The sequence below is a fragment of the Leucoraja erinacea genome, chromosome 12, assembly GCF_028641065.1.
Source record: "Leucoraja erinacea ecotype New England chromosome 12, Leri_hhj_1, whole genome shotgun sequence".
NCBI lineage: Eukaryota > Metazoa > Chordata > Chondrichthyes > Rajiformes > Rajidae > Leucoraja > Leucoraja erinaceus.
Genome location: NC_073388.1, coordinates 6,310,233 through 6,330,360, shown reverse-complemented (window position 1 = coordinate 6,330,360; position 20,128 = coordinate 6,310,233). Strand labels below are relative to the sequence as shown.

The 20,128-nt window shown below is 45.2% G+C and overlaps 3 non-coding genes across 3 annotated transcripts; all 3 read left to right on the top strand.

Moving 5' to 3' along the window:
• Positions 1-3,055: 3,055 nt before the first annotated feature.
• On the top strand, positions 3,056-3,169 carry trnal-caa (transfer RNA leucine (anticodon CAA)). Its single transcript has 2 exons — positions 3,056-3,093; positions 3,124-3,169. It is a non-coding gene; the product is annotated as a tRNA-Leu (tRNA).
• A 2,811-nt stretch (positions 3,170-5,980) lies between these two features.
• trnal-caa (transfer RNA leucine (anticodon CAA)) lies at positions 5,981-6,094 on the top strand. The gene is made up of 2 exons: positions 5,981-6,018; positions 6,049-6,094. It is a non-coding gene; the product is annotated as a tRNA-Leu (tRNA).
• A 2,257-nt stretch (positions 6,095-8,351) lies between these two features.
• On the top strand, positions 8,352-8,465 carry trnal-caa (transfer RNA leucine (anticodon CAA)). Its single transcript has 2 exons — positions 8,352-8,389; positions 8,420-8,465. It is a non-coding gene; the product is annotated as a tRNA-Leu (tRNA).
• The last annotated feature ends 11,663 nt before the right edge of the window (positions 8,466-20,128 follow it).

The following is a 20,128-nucleotide window of genomic DNA, read 5'->3' as shown; positions in this document are numbered from 1 at the left end:
AGTAATCCTCCGTCAGTTTCGCCACCTCCAACGTGACCCCACTACTGGCCACATCTTCCCATCTCCCCCCATATCTGCCTTCCGCAAAGACCGCTCCCTCCATAACTCCCTTGTCAATTCTTCCCTTCCCTCTCGGTCCACCCCCTCCCCGGGCACTTTCCCTTGCGGCCGCAGCAGATGCAACACTTGTCCCTTTACCTCCCCCCTCAACTCCTTTCAGGGACCCAAGCAATCGTTCCAGGTGCGACAGAGGTTTACCTGCATCTCTTCCAACCTCATCTATTGCGTCCGCTGCTCTAGATGTCAGCAGATCTATATCGGTGAGACCAAGCGGAGGTTGGGCGATCGTTTCGCCGAACACCTCCGCTCGGTCCGCAATAACCTAGCTGACCTCCCGGTGGCTCAGCACTTCAACTCCCCCTCCCACTCCGCCTCTGACCTCTCTGTCCTGGGTCTCCTCCATGGCCACAGCGAGCAGCACCGGAAATTGGAGGAACAGCACCTCATATTCCGTTTGGGGAGTCTGCACCCCGGGGGCATGAACATCGACTTCTCCCAATTCTGTTAGTCCTTGCTGTCTCCTCCCCTTCCTCAGCTCCCCTGCTGTCTCCTCCCACCCTCCAGCCTTCCGGCTACTCCTCCTTTTCCCTTTCTTGTCCCCACCCACCCCCACCCCTGATCAGTCTGAAGAAGGGTTTTGGCCCGAAACGTTGCCTATTTCCTTCGCTCCATAGATGCTGCTGCACCCGCTGAGTTTCTCCAGCTTTTCTGTGTAACCTTCGATTCTCCAGCATCTGCAGTTCCCTCTTTAACACTACATATAGCCCACACTCAGTGGACGTCAGGAAAGGCTTGGGAGTATAGATAAGATTTTAGTCTTGACTTAAAGGAGTCGATGGAGGGGGCAGTTCTGATGGGAAGGGGGATGCTGTTCCAGTCTAGGAGCTGCAACCGCAAAGACGCGGTCACCCCTGAGCTTATGCCTAGACCGCGGGATATTCAACAGCCCCAAGTCGGCCGATCTGAGGGGCCTGGAGGTGGAGTGGTGGGTGAGAAGACTTTTAATGTAGGAGGGGGCAAGCCCATTGAGGGCTTTGTAGACATAGAGGAGGGTCTTGAAATGTATACGGAACCGCACAGGGAGTCAGTGGGGAGAGGCCAGGATCGGGGTGATGTTGTCCCTTTTCCGGGTGCCCGTCAGGAGTCTCGCTGCAGCGTTTTGGACCAGTTGCAGGCGGGACAGGGAAGATTGGCTGATGCCAGTGTAAAGAGATCTAGGCGGGAGGAGATAAATGTGTGGATGATCTTTTCGAGGTCATCAAAGTGGAAAAATTGTTTAATTTTAGCTATCGTCCGAAGCTGAAAGAAGCTAGCTTTACCACGGCATTGACTGATGTGCCTTCCCGAGCCCCCATTCGCCTTGATGATATTTTGGTCACAGTCACAGAGGCCGTCGTCAGACAATCCTTCAGAGGGGTGAACTCCCGGAGAGCGCCTGGACCTGATGGTCTACCCTGTCGTGTTCTGAAAACCTGTGCGGACCAACTGACTGGAGTTTTTACGGACATTTTTAACCTCTCACTTCTGAGGTTCCCACATGCTTGAAAAGGGCATCAATTATACCGGTGCCCAAGAAGAGCAAGGTGACGTGCTTCAATGAATATCGATCAGTGGCATTAACGTCTGTGGTGATGAAGTGCTTTGAGATGCTGATCATGGCGCAAATCAACTCATACTTCGACAGAAAACCTGGACCCACTGCAGTTCGCTTACCTCCACAACAGATCAACAGTGGATGCGATCTCACTGGCTCTCCACTCCGCTCTGGACCACTTGGACAACAAAAACTCATATATCAGGCTGTTATTCATTGACTACAGCTCGGCATTTAATACCATCATCCCCTCCAAACTGGTTACCAAGCTCTCAGATCTAGGTCTCTGCGCATCCCTCTGCAATTGGATCCTCAACTTCCTCATTCACAGACCACAGTCTGTTCGTATTGGTGGAAATGTGTCAGCCTCGATAACAATCAGCACGGGAGCACCTCAAGGCTGCGTGCTCAGCCCCCTGCTGTACTCACTCTATACTCATGACTGCGTAGCCGGACATAGTGCAAACTCCATCATCAAGATCACCGACGACACCACTGTTGTTGGACGTATCACTGATGGGGACGAGTCAGAGTATAGAAGTGAGATCGACCAACTGACCAAATGGTGCCAGCACAATAACCTGGCCCTCAACACCAACAAAACCAAGGAACTGATTGTGGACTTCGGAAGGGGTAGGATAGGGACCCACAATCCCATTTATATCAACAGATCGATGGTGGAGAGTCAAGAAATTCAAATTCCTGGGCGTGCATATTTCGGAAGATCTCTCCTGGTCCGAGAACACTGATGCAATTATAAAGAAAGCACATCAGCGCCTCTACTTCCTGAGACGATTACGGAGAGTCGGATTGTCAAGGAGGACTCTCTTTAACATCTACAGGTGCACAGTAGAGAGCATGCTGACCGGTTGCATCGTGGCTTGGTTCGGCAGCTTGAGGGCCCAGTAGTGGAAAAGACTACAAAAAGTTGTAAACACTGCCCGGTCCATCATCGGCTCTGACCTCCCTACCATCGAGGGGTTCTATCGCAGTCGCTGCCTCAAAAAGGCTGGCAGCATCATCAAGGACACACACCATCCTGGCCACACACTCATCTCCCCGCTACCTTCAGGTAGAAGGTACAGGAGCCTGAAGACTGTAACGCCCAGGTTCAGGAATAGCTACTTCCCCACAGCCATCAGGCTATTAAACTCAACTGAAACAAAATTCTGAACATTAATAGACCATTATCTGTTTATTTGCACTTTATCTACTTATTTATTCATGTGTGTAAATATATTTATATAATGGTATATTGACACACTGATCTGTTGTGTGCCTATTATATTCTGTTGTGCTGAAGCAAAGCAAGAATTTCATTGTCCTATCTGGCACACATGACAATAAACTCTCTTGAATCTTGAATCATACTTTAAGCCAGTTATTTTTCATGCAGTGTATGTCAGGATGGCCGAGTGGTCTAAGGCGCCAGACTCAAGGAATAAAGTCCTTCTGCAGTGAAGCGGGTGTTCTGGTCTCCAACTGGAGGCGTGGGTTCAAATCCCACTTCTGACACATTACATTTTGGGCTGCGATCACAATGCCAGAGATGGGATTCATTTCTAATTCATACAAATGGGATTAGTGCAGGATTAGTATAAATGATAGGATTGTTACAAATAGGATGGCCGGTGCAGACTCATAGGGTAAAGAGTCTCTTTCTGTGCTGTATTTCTCTATCACACTTGGATAGAGTTGTGGGATAGCAGACAGGTAGCCATGAAAACAGACAAGTGCTGGAGGCAACATCCCTGGAGAAGATGGATGGATGGATGGCGTTTCAAGTCAGGACCTTTCTTCAGACACATTTCAGTGACATGAGAACAAAAGTGCTGCTGGAACACCTTGCGTTTTGCTCAAGATTCAAGTGTCTGCAGTTCCTCATTTCTTCAGTAGATGAAGGTGAAATATTAGGAACAGTTTACAATACATAAGCATGATTTGAGTATAGGAGCAGGGAGGTTCTACTGCAGTTGTACAGGGTCTTGGTGAGACCACACCTGGAGTATTGCGTACAGTTTTGGTCTCCTAATCTGAGGAAGGACATTCTTCTTGCCATAGAGGGAGTACAGAGAAGGTTCACCAGACTGATTCCTGGGATGTCAGGACTTTCATATGAAGAAAGACTGGATAGACTCGGCTTGTACTCGCTAGAATTTAGAAGATTGAGGGGAGATCTTATAGAAACTTCTTAAGGGGTTGGACAGGCTAGATGCAGGAAGATTGTTTCCGATGTTGGGGAAGTCCAGAACAAGGGGTCACAGTTTAAGGATAAGGGGGAAATCATTTAGGACCGAGATGAGGAAAACATTTTTCACACAGAGAGTGGTGAATCTCTGGAATTCTCTGCCGCAGAAAGTAGTTGAGGCCAGTTCATTGGCTATATTTAAGAGGGAGTTAGATGTGATCCTTGTGGCTAAAGGGATGAGGGGATATGGAGAGAAGGCAGGTACAGGATACTGAGTTGGATGATCAGCCATGATCATATTGAATGGTGGTGCAGGCTCGAAGGGCCGAATGGCCTACTACTGCACTTAATTTCTATGTTTCCCTCTCCTCACCCCTCTCCCTCTCCTCACTCCTCTCCCTCTCCTCACCCCTCTCACTCACCCCCCCACCTCCCTCTCTACCCCACCCCTTCCCTCTCTCCACCCGCCCCCTTCCTCCTACCCCTCTGTCCCTCTTCCATCACTCCTCCTACCCCTCTCCTCCTCCCTCCCCACTTTTCCACGTCTCCCCTTCCCCCTCCACTCTCCCTCCCCACTCTTTCCCCTCTCTCCCCCCACCCTCCCTCCCTCCCTCCCTCCCTCATCCCCTCCCTCCCCTTCCCCCCCTCCCCCACATCTCTCTCGCCATCCCCCTCTCTCAACCCCTACCCCGCTCTCCTTTCCCTCCCAAATATGTCATGTTTCCTCCTCCTCCAATCCCCTCCCTCCCCTCTTCTCCCCCCCCCCCCCCCCCCCCCCACGCAAACGCTGTTGGGGAAAGTTTTTGGTTTTGCACTTTGGTTTTGCACTTGGTCTAGTATAAAATAAAAACAATAAAAAAAACAATCCAGTTCCTGATAAAACAGTACGAATAGTTTAAAAAAGTGCAGGTAAAAACAGCAACATTAAAATACAAGTAAAACAGTCATTAAATGTCCAGCGCAGCTGATTTAAGTGGCCAGAGCCAGTGCCAGAGTTATTACTCAGTGCCAGTTATTAAATTGTCAGTGCAAAAGCAGCAGAATCGGGTGGAGTGACTGTTTAGCAGCCTCACAGCCCGTGGAAGGAAGCTGTTTAGCAGTCTGGTTGTCCGGGCTTTGATGCTGCGTTATCTCTTTCCTGATGGCAGGAGATCTAGATTTGTGTGGAGTGGGTGCAGTCTGTCCTTTGCTATGCTCAGTCGTTAAAATTCCAGCATCCGCAGTTCCTTGTGCCTTCAGTGTCAGGATGAAGGTGAATTATTCGGAATAGTTTGCAGTACATAAGCATAATCCCTTGTGATGTTTATGCGCTGTAAACTATTCAACCCCAAGTTCTTAACTCTCAAATCAGCCAAAATAGTCTCCCTCCACAATGTTGGTTTGTTTCCACAATCATCAAAACTGCAATCCCTTGATCCTTTATCCTTAAATTCCAAGAAATACAATTCTATTTTGAGTAATCATCGTTGCAATTTCCTTTTGGAGTTATGGTGCGGTGTTTCACCAAATCTACTCTAAATGTGGTCATGTTTCTGTCATGTTTCCTCCTCCTCCTCTCCCCTCCCTCCCCTCTTCTCACCCCCCCCCCCCCCCCCCCCCTCCCTCCCCCCTCCCCCCCCCCTCCCCTCCCCACACACCCTAACCATGGTCTGTTTGCCCTCCTCCCATCAGGGAGGCGGTACAGGAGCCTCAGGTCACGTACTAGTAGGATGAGGAACAGCTTCTACAATAATACAATCACACTGCTGAACTCGGAGTCCCGCCGATAGATTTCTCTGGTCCCTCCGTCCCCATTGTTTAATTATTCTGTATTTTTTGATTATTCTGTATCTTCTCTCTTTCTATTTTTTTTATTTTTTTATTTTTTTATTTTATTTCTTTATGCACAACTACTACGGACTGACGCAAAACTGCATTTCGTTGTACTGATACTTGTATTTGTGTGATGACATTAAAGTTGAATTGAATTGAATCAGAGATTTACTTCTACTCTTTTCTACGCTAATCTTTTATGTTTAAAAGCAGCATTTTAAAAAAAATTATAATTGTTTATTGAACTACCCAGTCATAAAGACATCAAATCTTTCTGAGTCTTTGATTCCCTACTTTTTAAACCAGTTATTTTTCATGCAGTGTATGTCAGGATGGCCGAGTGGTCTAAGGCGCCAGACTCAAGGAATAAAGTCCTTCTGCAGTGAAGCGGGTGTTCTGGTCTCCAACTGGAGGCGTGGGTTCAAATCCCACTTCTGACACACTACATTTTGGGCCATATTCACATCGTTAATGTCTTGGGTTCAATTCAAAACAATTCAAACCAATAAAAATGGGATTAATGTAGGATTAATGCAAAGGACAGCACAGAAGATCATTGGCTGCCCTCTCCCCTCCCTGATGGATATTTACACCTCCCGCTGCCTTAGCAGGGCAAAGAATCATCAAGGACAGCTCCCGTCCTGCTGCCTGCTGCCCTCTGGAAGGCGCTATAGGTGCATCAAATCTAGGACAAATAGACTCAGGAATAGTTGTTTTCCGAAAATTATAACTACTCTTAATTCACACATGCACTGACTTCACAGCCCAACACACGGACTTCCATCTATTTATATCCACGTAATTAAATTTGGAACTGTAAAAATTACGAAGGTTAAATGGGAAAAATACCTGATATATATTCACAAATGTTCAATTAATGTAAGACATAATCTAATACAATTTAAAATTGTACATAGATTATATTATTCAAAAACAAGATTGAACAAATTTTATCCAAATATATCCGCCACTTGTGATAAATGTCTAGCCCAAAAGGCAACTATAACACACTCCTTAGTTTCCTGCATAAAACTTTATAGATTTTGGAATGATATTTTTGAAATACTTACAAAATTATTCAAGACAAGAATGGAACCTAATACTGAAATGATTATATTTGGTGTAATGGAAGATGGGAATAAATTGAACACATCTCAAAATCTATTCCTTAATTATGGTTTAATAATAGCAAAAAAATTAATACTTAAATTTGGGAAGGGTACATCAATACCAACGCTTAAAATGTGGATTGCAAGTATGTTGGACACTGCTCATCTTGAGGAAATGCGATTCCTCCTAATGGATAAATCAGACCAATTCATAACGAGTTGGTCTCCATTCGTCGTTTTTTTGGAATCATATGGTGTAACACAATTGTAAAAAATAACTGTTTCAGGACTGGACGAGGGTTGGTCAAGACTATAAATAATGATCTCCTTTTCTTTTCACTATTTTCTCTCTCAACTTTCTTCATTTACTCGTTTTCTTTCTTCACACACTATATATATTTCACATTTTTCTATCCTTTACTATCTAACCTCTTTTTCTTATTCTCATCTTTTTTCAATGTAACAAAAAAAAAAAAAAAGAAGTTGTACATAAAATGTATTATGAAAATATATATTAGGCACTTTGGTGCCATATGACTGTGCTTACTTCTAATAAAATAAAATATTAAAAAAAAAAAAAAAAAAAAAAAAAAAAAAAAAAAAAAAATTGGAAACTGTAATTTTTATTGTAACTGTAATTTTTAACATTTTTTAAAAACATTTTTAATATTTAATATAATCTTTAAACCTCTCCTTCCCCATTTTGCCTTTATAGATATGTATATAGCACCGCAGAATTGTGCACCTATCCCCCCCCCTCTCCCTTTTGTTTTTGTTTTCTGTTTCTTGTTTTTTGTACTAAATTATATGTATGCACTGAGTACGAGCTGCTTTTAATTTCATTGTACATGTATAGTGACAATAAATGGCATATCTATATCTATATCTAAATGGGATAGATAGTTGGTGAGACTCGGTGGGCTAAAGGGACTCATTCCGTGTCATATCACACCATGATAATGTTGCAGGACAACAGACACGCCGCCATCTTCAATGACAGGAAAACACAAAGTGCTGGGGGAGCAATTTGTGTTTTGCTCAAAATTCCAACATCATAACTTCTGTGACTGAATGAAGGTGAATATATAAGGGCATAAAGTGCTGGAGTAACTCAGCAGGTCTGTCTGAAGAAGGGTCCCAAACCGAATCGTTGCCCATCTATGTTCTCCAGAGGTGCGGATTGACCCGCACTTTGTTACTCTAACATGTTGTGTCTTTTTTTATTTGTAAATCAGCATTTGCAGTTCCTTGTCTTCAGTGTGAATGAATGAATACTTTATTGTCATATGTGACAAGTCACAGTGAATGTTTTTTGCATGCGTACCCGGGGTATGCAAATAGTCACCACAAAGGGCGCTAACAAATTTACAAAGTATACAGACTATACACAGTACATAAGCAGTTTCAGAGATTTGATTGGTTGCAACATCTGTACTACTCCTCTGTACTCTAGTCTTTTAGATATTAAAAAAATCTTTTTTTCAGTTATCTTTTTCACCTGTTCATTTAACAACTCAATTATAAAGATACCATTCTCTGGGTCTTTGGCTTCTCACTTTTTAAGCCAGTTATTTTTCTGACAGTGTATGTCAGGATGGCCGAGTGGTCTAAGGCGCCAGACTCAAGGAATAATGTCCTTCTGCAGTGAAGCGGGTGTTCTGGTCTCCAACTGGAGGCGTGGGTTCAAATCCCACTTCTGACACATTACATTTTGGGCTGCGATCACAATGCCAGAGATGGGATTCAATTCTAATCCATAAAAATGGGATTAGTGCAGGATTAGTATAAATGATAGGATTGTTACAAATAGGATGGCCGGTGCGGACTCATAGGGTAAAGAGTCTCTTTCTGTGCTGTATTTCTCTATCACACTTGGATAGAGTTGTGGGATAGCAGACAGGTAGCCATGAAAACAGACAAGTGCTGGAGGCAACATCCCTGGAGAAGATGGATGGATGGCGTTTCAAGTCAGGACCTTTATTCAGACACATTTCAGTGACAGAAAACAAATGTGCTGCTGGAACACCTTGCGTTTTGCTGAAGATTCAAGTGTCTGCAGTTCCTCATTTCTTCAGTAGATGAAACATAGAAACATAGAAACATAGAAATTAGGTGCAGGAGTAGGCCATTCGGCCCTTCGAGCCTGCACCGCCATTCAATATGATCATGGCTGATCATCCAACTCAGTATCCCGTACCTGCCTTCTCTCCATACCCCCTGATTCCCTTAGCCACAAGGGCCACATCTAACTCCCTCTTAAATATAGCCAATGAACTGACCTCAACTACCCTCTGTGGCAGATAGTTCCAGAGATTCACCACTCTCTGTGTGAAAAAAGTTTTTCTCATCTCGGTTTTAAAGGATTTCCCCCTTATCCTTAAGCTGCGACACCTTGTCCTGGACTTCCCTAACATCGGGAACAATCTTCCTGCATCTAGCCTGTCCAACCCCTTAAGAATTTTGTAAGTTTCTATAAGATCCCCTCTCAATCTCCTAAATTCCAGAAAGTATAAACCAAGTCTATCCAAGTCTGTGAAGGTGAAATATTAGGAACAGTTTACAGTACATAAGCATGATTTGAGTATAGGAGCAAGGAGGTTCTACTGCAGTTGTACAGGGTCTTGGTGAGACCACACCTGGAGTATTGCGTACAGTTTTGGTCTCCTAATCTAAGGAAAGACATTCTTGCCATAGAGGGAGTACAGAGAAGGTTCACCAGACTGATTCCTGGGATGTCAGGACTTTCATATGAAGAAAGACTGGATAGACTCGGCTTGTACTTGCTAGAATTTAGAAGATTGAGGGGAGATCTTATAGAAACTTACAAAATTCTTAAGGGGTTGGACAGGCTAGATGCAGGAAGATTGTTCCCGATGTTGGGGAAGTCCAGAACAAGGGGTCACAGTTTAAGGATAAGGGGGAAATCATTTAGGACCGAGATGAGGAAAACATTTTTCACACAGAGAGTGGTGAATCTCTGGAATTCTCTGCCGCAGAAAGTAGTTGAGGCCAGTTCATTGGCTATATTTAAGAGGGAGTTAGATGTGATCCTTGTGGCTAAAGGGATGAGGGGATATGGAGAGAAGGCAGGTACAGGATACTGAGTTGGATGATCAGCCATGATCATATTGAATGGTGGTGCAGGCTCGAAGGGCCGAATGGCCTACTCCTGCACCTATTTTCTATGTTTCCATGTTTCTATGTTTCTAACCCCTTGTTTAGGCTTATATACTGTGAACTATTCACTCCCAAGTGCATGACACTCAAATTATAAAAAACTTCGATTCCTTGACACTTTATCTGTAAATTTCAGGAAATACAATTCTACTTTGAGTAATCTTCATTGTAATTTACCTTTGGAGTTCTGGATTGACTCTGTAAATCCTCTTCACAGACATAAACATCCTTACGGGTGGTTTTAAACTGAATAAGGGGGGTGGGGTGTCGAATGGGATAGTGGAGTGAGGGGTAGAAGCAATAGGTAGCAAGGTGAAAAGTAAAAGTGGCAGGCAGACAAAACCAGGGCAAAAAATCAAAAAGGGCCACTTTTCAACATAATTGTATAAGGGGTAAGAGTGTTGTAAAAACAAGCCTGAAGGCTTTGTGTCTCAATGCAAGGAGCATTCGTAATACGGTGGATGAGTTGAATGTGCAGATAGCTATTAATGACTATGATATAGTTGGGATCACGGAGACATGGCTCCAGGGTGACCAAGGCTGGGAGCTGAACATCCAGGGATATTCAATATTCAGGAGGGATAGAGAGAAAGGAAAAGGAGGTGGGGTAGCGTGGCTGATTAGAGAGGAGATCTTAATGCACAGGAAAAGGAAGGGACATTCGTTTGGAGGGATGTGGAATCGGGTAGGGTAGAGCGCGCCAAAGACACTTGTGAGGGGCAGCGAGAAAAACGCTGGTGGGGTGTTGTGTACAGGCCACCTAACAGTATAACAGTAAAGTGGAGAGTTGGAGATGGTAATTCAAAAACACAGGTTTTGATTTAGGGAAAGGTAACCGTGCGGTACAAGAGGGCCCAAAACAGTTTTAAAATGGGTTGAAACAATCAATTCTAAGATAGATTGTGGGGTGCAATGTCAAATTCGGGCAGGGGGTGCTAGGGGAAGCGGGGGGATTTTTTTTTGGAATGTATGCGTGATTAATATTATTCTGGAGTCGCCCAACATGGGAAATTTTTCCGGGAAACCAAAACGAGGAACACAGGCTACTTTTTAGGGGGGGGTAGTGGGGTTATTGGAGATGGGGGAAAAGGGTTTTTGTCTCGCCAATAATGGGGAGGTGGGGTTGAGACTGCCAGTGGACCAAGGTAGTTGACACCCAACATATGGTTGAGGTTCTTCATTTTAGGATGGAGGGCACAGTGGAGGCATTGTTATCTTCAGAACAAATGGGTTTCTGAACTTAACAAGGTTAGAAAGGGTAAAAACTTTGGAGGTGTATGACAGACGTGGAATTTGGCCAGGAAGATTTGAATAGGCAACAAGATTTAAAAATTTCTCGGGAAACAAGAAAAGTTAAGGGGGGGCTATGTTGAAGAGAAAAAAAATGATGAGAGGGATAAAACAAAGAAAAACGTGGAAAAAAAACAAATAAAAAAACTAAAAAAAAAATTTCAAACAATTTTCCCAGACTTGCGAATTAAAACTGAAACAGGGGACCATGAGGGGAGAAACTTCTTACGATCCAGGGATGGTGGCTGTGTGGAATGAGCTGACCAGTGAAAGGGCGAGGCAGGTCAGGTTGCCGGTTCATTTAAAATAAATTGGATAAACAAGGGATGGGAAGGGAAGGGAGGGTATGACTGAGCGCAAATAACTAAAACACTAGGGGAAGCTTAAAAAAAAAAAAAAAAAAAAAAAAAAACAGATGGCCTGCAATCCGTGCTTGTGTTGTTATATGGTTAGGGATCCCCCCACTGAGGCAGGCAAGAAATATCCAGAGGGGACGTCAGCCAAACATTACAAAAAACGGAACACCACAAACAAAAGATTGAAGGGCCGATTACGGCGTAAATGGACTATTTTCTAAAGGACTGCAGGAATGAAAATGGCAAATACAAGCCCATCGACCCGTTTTGCAAAATAAAAATCAGGGAGGCAGGTAGTAAACCCCGTGGATGCCCCAGGGAAATCCCACGGGATATGTGTGAAAAGCCCCAGGATGACTCGTACCCACAACGATTAGCCAGTTAAAACGCAGATGGGCCCAGGTAGGGGGTCCCTCTGTGGCAAGCAAACGGAGGCCATCCCTCTGCATAAGTCCTGCTTTAATTAGGAATCGGAGGGCGAGGCTCCTGAAAGAAAACTCAGAAGGGAATCATCGTCCTATTCTGCCCTGGACGGGCTTTTAAGATTGGAAGAAACAGCCTTAGTTAAAAGCCCCCTTGTTCCAGGTCCCCCCCGCCCCCCCCGCCCCAGAATTGGCGAAGGTGAGTGATCTGGGGAAATAAGACCAGGGGCAGACCAAAATAACGCTCCCTTTCCTCAGGGCCAAGCACAATAGGAAGTCCTGTATAATTGACGGCGGGGCTCTCGTAATAGCAGAGGTCTCGGGTTCCAAGGAGAGTTGGACGAGGAATTGAGGCTGAAAATCCAGGTTAAAGCCGGGAAGTGGTGTTGGGCTTTAAGAATTGAAAATGGATTAAAAGGTCCGAGTGAAATCCCCCAGGGGGCCAGCATATCTAGGCTGAAAGGGCCAGAAGTCCTTTAAGGTAAGTCCGAAGAAGATCTCGGGAAAAAATATGTGGACTGGCATTAGTAATAATCTTTCAAAACTCTTTTAGTTCTGGAGTAGTTCATGGATGGGGGATTGGGTGGGTTAGCAAAACTGGTAACCCCCACGTTTTTAAGAGAGGGGAGTGGGGGAGAGGAGGGTGGGCAAAAATGGGGGGAGATTACAGACCAGTTTAGTCTCTAACATCGGTAGTGGGAAACTGCTAGGGAATACAAGAAGTCAGTTATTAAAGATGGGGATAACCTACAAGAACATTTGGAAAGTGTGGGTGTGAAATCATTGGACAAAGTCAGGGGGGCATGGATTTACGGAAGGCTAAATCAGTGTCTGGGACGAATCTTTAATCGAATTTTATCGAGGATGTACAATAGTAGCGTGGATAGGGGATGAAAACCCAGTGGATGTGGTGTATCTGGACGTCCAGAAGGTTTTCGACCCCACAAGGTCCTCACATTAAGGAGATTCGTATACAAACTTAAGCTAAGCACACTGGCTTATTGGGGGTGTTCAGGTCATTGCTTGGGGGATAGAGAACTGCTCTGGTCGGCAAAAAACAGGAAGCAAAGATTTAGTCAGAGGGCAGTAACGGGTCCCATGTTCACAATGGCAGGCAGTTAGTGAATAGTGGGGTACCCCAAGGCCTCAGTGATGGGGACAACCCAGCTCATTTACCAATATAATTACACTGGGTTAGAGTAGAATGAGGGAATGATGTGGGAAATCGCTCCATAAGTTGCGGAGGATCGACGCCATGACACTAAGCTGGGGGGCAGTGTGAGCCTGGGAGGAGGTTTGCTAGTGCAGACTTGCAGGGAGACTGTGGATAGGCGGTGTGAGTGGGTCAAATGTTTGGCAGATGCAGTATAAGGGGGTAACTGTGAGGTTATCCCATTTTGGTGGCAAAAAAAACAGGGAAAAAAAGCAGCCTATGATCTAAACGGGGTGACAGATTGGGATAAATCTTTTCAGATGCAGCAGGACCTGGGATGTCAGCTGTACACCGTCATTGAACACACAGTAGGCATTGCAGGTGCAGGCAGGCAGGTGAGAAGAGCCGATGGTACTGGTTGTTTAGCTTTCATTTGAAAAGGATTTGAGTATAGGAGAAGGGAGGTTCTTACTGCAGTTGTACAGGGTCTTGGTGAGACCACACCTGGAGTATTGCGTACAGTTTTGGTATCCAAATCTGAGGAAGGACATTATTGCCATAGAGGGAGTGCAGAGACGGTTCACCAGACTGATTCCTGGGATGTCAGGACTGTCTTATGAAGAAAGACTGGATAGACTTGGTTTATACTCTCTAGAATTTAGAAGATTGAGAGGGGATCTTATAGAAACTTACATAATTCTTAAGGGGTTGGACAGGCTAGATGCAGGAAGATGTTAGGGAAGTCCAGGACAAGGGGTCACAGCTTAAGGATAAGGGGGAAATCCTATAAAATCGAGATGAGAAGAACTTTTTTCACACAGAGTGTGTGACTCTCTGGACCACTCTGCCCCAGATGGTAGACTTGTCGAGGCAAGATTCATTGGCTATATTTAAGAGGAGCGTAGATGTGGCCACGGAAAAAGCGAAGCGATTTATAGGGCAGACGAGAGACAGGCAGGTACAAATACTGAATTGGATTATAAGAGCTCTGGACCCTGTAGTAGCATGCACAAGCGAAGACTTCGTGTTGAGACGGGACAAATATAGCCTACATCGGCAACGTATGTCAATTAATTTTGATGACCCTGACGGGTCAGGACCTCTTCCATAACTAAGGAATAATTGTAACCAACGGTTTAATAACAGGTTGTTGCGGGTTGCCCAATTTAATGATTTATACATATGGCGGGTTACGTTTAATAGAGGTATAAGAACGTATATCCCAATCTTGTATAAAATATGAGTTTCCGGTCACCCCCTCGTTTTGCCAAGTATAGACATCCATAAACACACCATGGTTCCACAGTCACAACAGAAGTTTTTTTTGAGAAGAGCTTTTGTGTATTTTTATGGATTATACAGGGGCGCGCACCGGGGCACCTCAGCGGGCCTAGAGTTGCTGACTAGTATTCAGCCGCGGTTCCATCCTGAAACGGGTTCCCCCCAGTCTGTACGGAGTTTGCTAGTTTAACAGGGACGCGTCGCGATTTTCTCGGGTAGCCTCCAGTTTCCTCACACGATCACAATATAAATAGAAACATAGAAAACAGCGTCGCAGTGAGTAGGCCAACTTCGGTGGCACAGAGCCTGTGTTCAGACCCATTCAACCATGATCATGGGTGATTAGTCCAACTACAGTATCCTGTAGTCGTGCCCTCTCCTCCAACAGTATGAATCCCTTTGATTTCCACCATTAACTCATTAGGTGCCCGCGACTAGTGTTAGATTGAATTACAAAATGGCTATTACATGCAACTAAACATTATTAAGTGTTGCTTGATAATATATCAACAAGTAATAAACACTAAAAATACCATATATCATGAACAAATTAAAGATTAAACACCAACCCCACCACTCCCCCACCCCTACCTATACAAACATTCAAACAGGCGTGTCTGAATTTGCGGCTGCAGTGTCTGTCAAGGTTGATGTTGGTGCATGCGAAACTGGGACAGAGCGACTTAAGTCCGTTTGATGGAGTACCAAGCAGGAGGAAATGCTGGAGTACCTCCAGAAGGAGTCAGGACAGGCAGCATCGGAATAGACTGAATGGGGGCATCCTCGACCAATGTGACTGAGTAAACGAAGGGTCCAGACCCAATTCAAACGTATACCATTCTTTCTCTCCAGTAGGGCGCCGTGTCCAGTGGGTTAACTCCTGATATTGTTGTGGCTACATCTTCGGTTTAAACCAGCACCTGCAGTTGCCGATATTGATACGATTCGATCTAAACTAGCTAGTCCAGGAGAGCTTCTTCAGTAGTTCACGGCGGGACCGGCATTATCTGGCGGCCTTACTACGTCATGAGCCATTTTCACCGCCGGGCGTCGAGTTCTGGTGTTGCGTTCCGGTCGTCGGTTGTCGGTGCTGCTACGTTGTTCCTGCTGGTTTAGAAGCCCGAAGAAGAATGCCAGGTCAGGCGCTATGGGTTAAACAAAGCAGATACACAGGTATAATCTGACCTGGAGTAACTGCAGACAGGAAAGGGCCTTAGCATCTCTGGAGGAAGGTAAGCAGTCGATGCGGATTATTCTAGATTGTACTCGCACGTGTCATACAGGTCGACGGTGTCACGAGGGGGGCTCACTGTGCTTAAAGCACTGGTTAGGGAGAGTTTTCTATTAGAGGCCCCAAATGTCGGTACTCGCAGAGCCTGAAGTAAATATAGATGGTGCAAGTGTGTCAGCGACAGCGGACGAGATACAGTAGGATACAATGGAAAGGTTGAATCTGCATCATGTCAGCATCCAACAGTATAAGGTACACGAGAATATAATGCGACTAGCAGGCCGATTGGCTTAGCTGTTTGTTGGGGTGATGAGACACATGGCGAGAAGCAACGCGATGGCAGTGAGTACTTGGGGTGGGCATGAGTGGCAGATGTGAGGGGGCAACATTTTTCAATATTAAGGGTGAATAGACGAGGGGAATGCCGGGGGCTAGCCTGAATGACGAAATCAAATATACTCATGCCATCTGGGGTGATAAGGTTGCACCTAACCGCGAAAGGCCATAGGAGTTTTACTTGAGGCGAACTCGCCTTCTGTTAACGCCCTCATTTCTGGTATATAAACGTAGGCATGACCGACCCCCGGCAACGAGAAATCTCGAAAGGTCTTTGTGGGAGGTATCACCAGAAGTAATATGTTGTTTGTGTAGTGGACAAATTTTCACAGACCCGGATGGTCGTGACAACGCGACTAAGGAAATGAGGCAATCCGTTGTCGGGCCGGAGAAAACCTTTCATTGTCGTTCCTGGCTGAAGAAAGGGGGTTCGGCCCCACAACGGCGTTAGTTCCTTGTGTCAATGGATACCTGTCCTGTGCACCCGAGGCTTGAAGGTCGCTCCTGCACAGCAACTTCTTGTTAGTGTACTTCGATTTCCAGCTATCATGCAGGCGTCCTTCTTGAAACAGCCAAGGTTGTGTGGGATATTGGGAAGGAGAATTAAAGTGTCCAGACCGGGAGATCAGGTACGGTTCAGGCACAAGGGCCTGAGCAAAGGGTTCTGCCAAAGAATTGCGCCCAGTCTGCATTTGGGTCTCGTTCGAGGAATTAAGAGTCCAACCATTCTTGAGCAACGGATATAACAGTAGAGACGGTTGGAGGAGATACAAGGGGACCCGCTGCCTAACAGTGAAAGGACTGTCGGGCTGGTCCTGTGCAGAGGCTCGCGGTGAAGGAGGAGGTTTGTGTAGCGAAAGGTGTTGCCATCTTGCGGTTTTTGCAGGGGAAGGTACCTTGTGGAGGGGGTGGCTTTAGTGGGAGAGGGAGCGTTAACCCTTTGATTTACTCTGGCACGTGTTTCTCGTCTGGCCTTTTGTTGGAAATTGTCTGTGTCTTTCCCCTTTTTTTGTGGCCCCACTGTTTGCTATTTTTCTTCCTAGCTGCGATCACGTTGTGGTGCAGTTTACTTGGGTGGGCGACCCGTGCGGACACATATCGGGTCCAATTCCCTATCTCCACAGGAAGGGTAGCCTGTTGCGCTCTGTCGCCTGCAGAGGTATCCACCCCCTTTTCTGTGGTCTATGCTGCAGGTTCTCCGCGCTCACTAGGAATCACTTCAGTTAGAGAATGGGAATAGGTCCGGTGTCATATGACACATATGATTACATGTATGTAGGTATCCATAAACAAGTGAGCCACTTTCCAGGACAGGAAAAAACATCAAACGTGCTGGGGGAAAACCACTTTAGTGTACCCTTCCATATCATCCATCTTTTGTCATCCTTGGCAACTTGTCCAGGCAAGAGAGTGTTGTTGGACCAAGTGCAAAATGACGGGAAAGAACGTTTGCCCAGTGTCTAATACCGTGTTCGTTCCGTTCCGTCAGCGCTTGTCACATAGCACATAAAAGTACTGAAATAACACTTTGCATACACGCATTTTTATTAGCTCAGGTGTTGTCCGTGCGGGGGTGCCTGTCTGCAACACTAAGCCTTGATAAGCTTACAGAGGAAAGGTTTGAATAAGTATAGGTCTGTTATATTCTCTGCAGACGGTCGCAGAGATGTTAAGGGGGGACTTGATGTTAGAGGTCTTTTAATCACTGATGAGACGGGAGATTAAGGTCTATGCCTAGTTAATGTGGACAGAGTCCTTTTGCCCTTTGCGAAAGGGAAGATTTTCAACAAATTCCGTGCCGGGATGAATCATGACCTTCCGAAGTAAGGGAAGAGGTTTAGGGGTTAATATGAGGGGGAAACAGCACTTCTTCTATCTCAGGAGTCGTACGTCGGTGTGTGGGTAGTGGTGTCGGCAGGTCGTTGTCTGCTGTTATCAGTGTTTTTAATAATTATATAATTTGAGTGACCAATGATCATATGGGTATTGAGCAATCCCCCCGGGGAATTGGTTAGGGTTATCGTGTCCTTTATGATTCGTCCTGCCCTCGACTCCCCTTCTCCCAGGCACGTTTCGTTTTGGTCCCCCAAGTATCTCATTGCATTTTCACTGGGGTAGAGACTTTGAATACGTTTATTGGGCTCCCGTCTGTTGCACCGGATTTACCTATGTTGTAGGGCGTCTTGAGGGATCGGGCGTTTCTCCCGCAATGTTGCAGTTTTTCGCGTGCGCTATGTAATCTGTTATTGGTTGTGTCTATAGGTGATATAAATAAAAATCCACAATAAAAAAAATAACAAGCAAGTTCCTAGAGGTTAAAAACGTACAAATTAGTTTTAAAGAACTGCAAGGTAAACAACTACGCAACATTAAAATCACACAGTAAAAACATCGTACAATATGGAGATTAAAGGCCGCAGTCTGATTCTAACATGGAACGGAGAGTCCGGTGAAGTGCCCGAGGTAACTTACTCCAGGTCACCGGGTATTAGAATTGTTCATGGCACACAAAGCAGAAGAATGGGTGACGTGTAGTTTTAGCAGCATCACAGCCCGTGCACAGGAAGCTGGCATTTAGCAGTCTGGTTGTCCGGGGCTTTGATGCCACGGGTTGTCTCTGTCCTGAGGCGGATGATCAGAGGGGTGTGAACGTTGGTCGCTGCAGTCTGTCCTGTTGCATAATAATCTTAAACTTCCCAGCATCCGCAGTTCCTTGTCTGCCTTCAAGTGTCAGGGGATGAAAGGTTGAATTAGGAGAATAGTTGCGACGTACATAACCAGATCAATAGCCCGTGTAGATTTGTCTATGTGCGCGCGTAATGGTAGTAACTATTCAAATACCCCATAGTTACTAACGTCTAAATCTGGCCAAAATAGTTACCTCCACACTGGGGTTTGTTTACACATTCGCATGAGATAACCATGCATTCCCTTGAATCCTGGGACTGTCCCGGTAGGAAACTTCACATGCAGACAATTAGCACTCTTTGATTATTGAGTAAGTCTATAGTTGCATTTAATTTTGGTGTTATGGGTTGGTGTTTCCACCAAATCTAATCTAAACCCCATACCGCGTAGGTTGATCTGGATTTATTTACTCTTTTCTACGCTAAGCGCTTATTTTGTACAAGACGCATTAAAAAAAATTAGAATTGTTTATTTGTTATGTACTAACTGACCGCATAATAAAGACATCAAATCTTTCTGGCTTTGTATTCCCTACTTGTTCTTAAACCATGTTATTTTCATGCAGGTAGGTAGGAGGCACGAAGGTCGGGCTAAGGCGCCGGACTTCAAGGATAGTAAAGGGGGGGGTCCTTATGCCACCATGATATTGTTCCTGGTCTACAACTGGGAGGCGTGGGTTCAAATCCAACTTCTGACACACTACATTTTGGGCCATATTCTACTATCGGTAAATGCCAAGGAAACAATTAAACACAACTAACAAATGGGATTAATGGAAAAATTAATGCAAATGGGATAGATAGATCAGTTGGAGACCCGGGTGGGGATGAAGGGACTCGTGCCCACGTTCTAGAATCAACCATGATAATGTTGTAGACACATCCAGGAGATACGCCGCAACTCCACGACAGGCTGAAAACACCAAAGTGGAGCGCCGGGGAGGAGCAGAGCACATTTGTGTTTTGCTCAAAACAAATTCACATCATAATCTGTTGACTGAATGAAGGTGATTGAAATATACTAAGGTGCATAGAGGTGCGGAAGTAACCAGCCAGGGTCTGTCTGAAGAAGGCGTCTACCATAACCGGACTCGTTGCAGTTGCGGTCTATGTTCTACAGCACTTGCTGCGGATTGACCCGCAGTTTGTGTACTAAACATGTTTGTAGTATTTTTTTATTTGTAAATCAAGCATTTGGCAGTTCATTGTCTTCAGTGTGACCATGAAGATTCTTTGATAATGAATACGTTATTGTCATAATGTTGACACGTCACATGTGACTCGTTGTTGGCATGCATGACCCACGGGTGATTGCAGAATACTCTCCAACAAAGGGCGCTAACAATATTTACAAGGGATACCGAGTATTGACACAGTACCATTAGCAGTTTCAGAGATTTGATTGGTTGCCAAACATCTGTACTACTCCTCT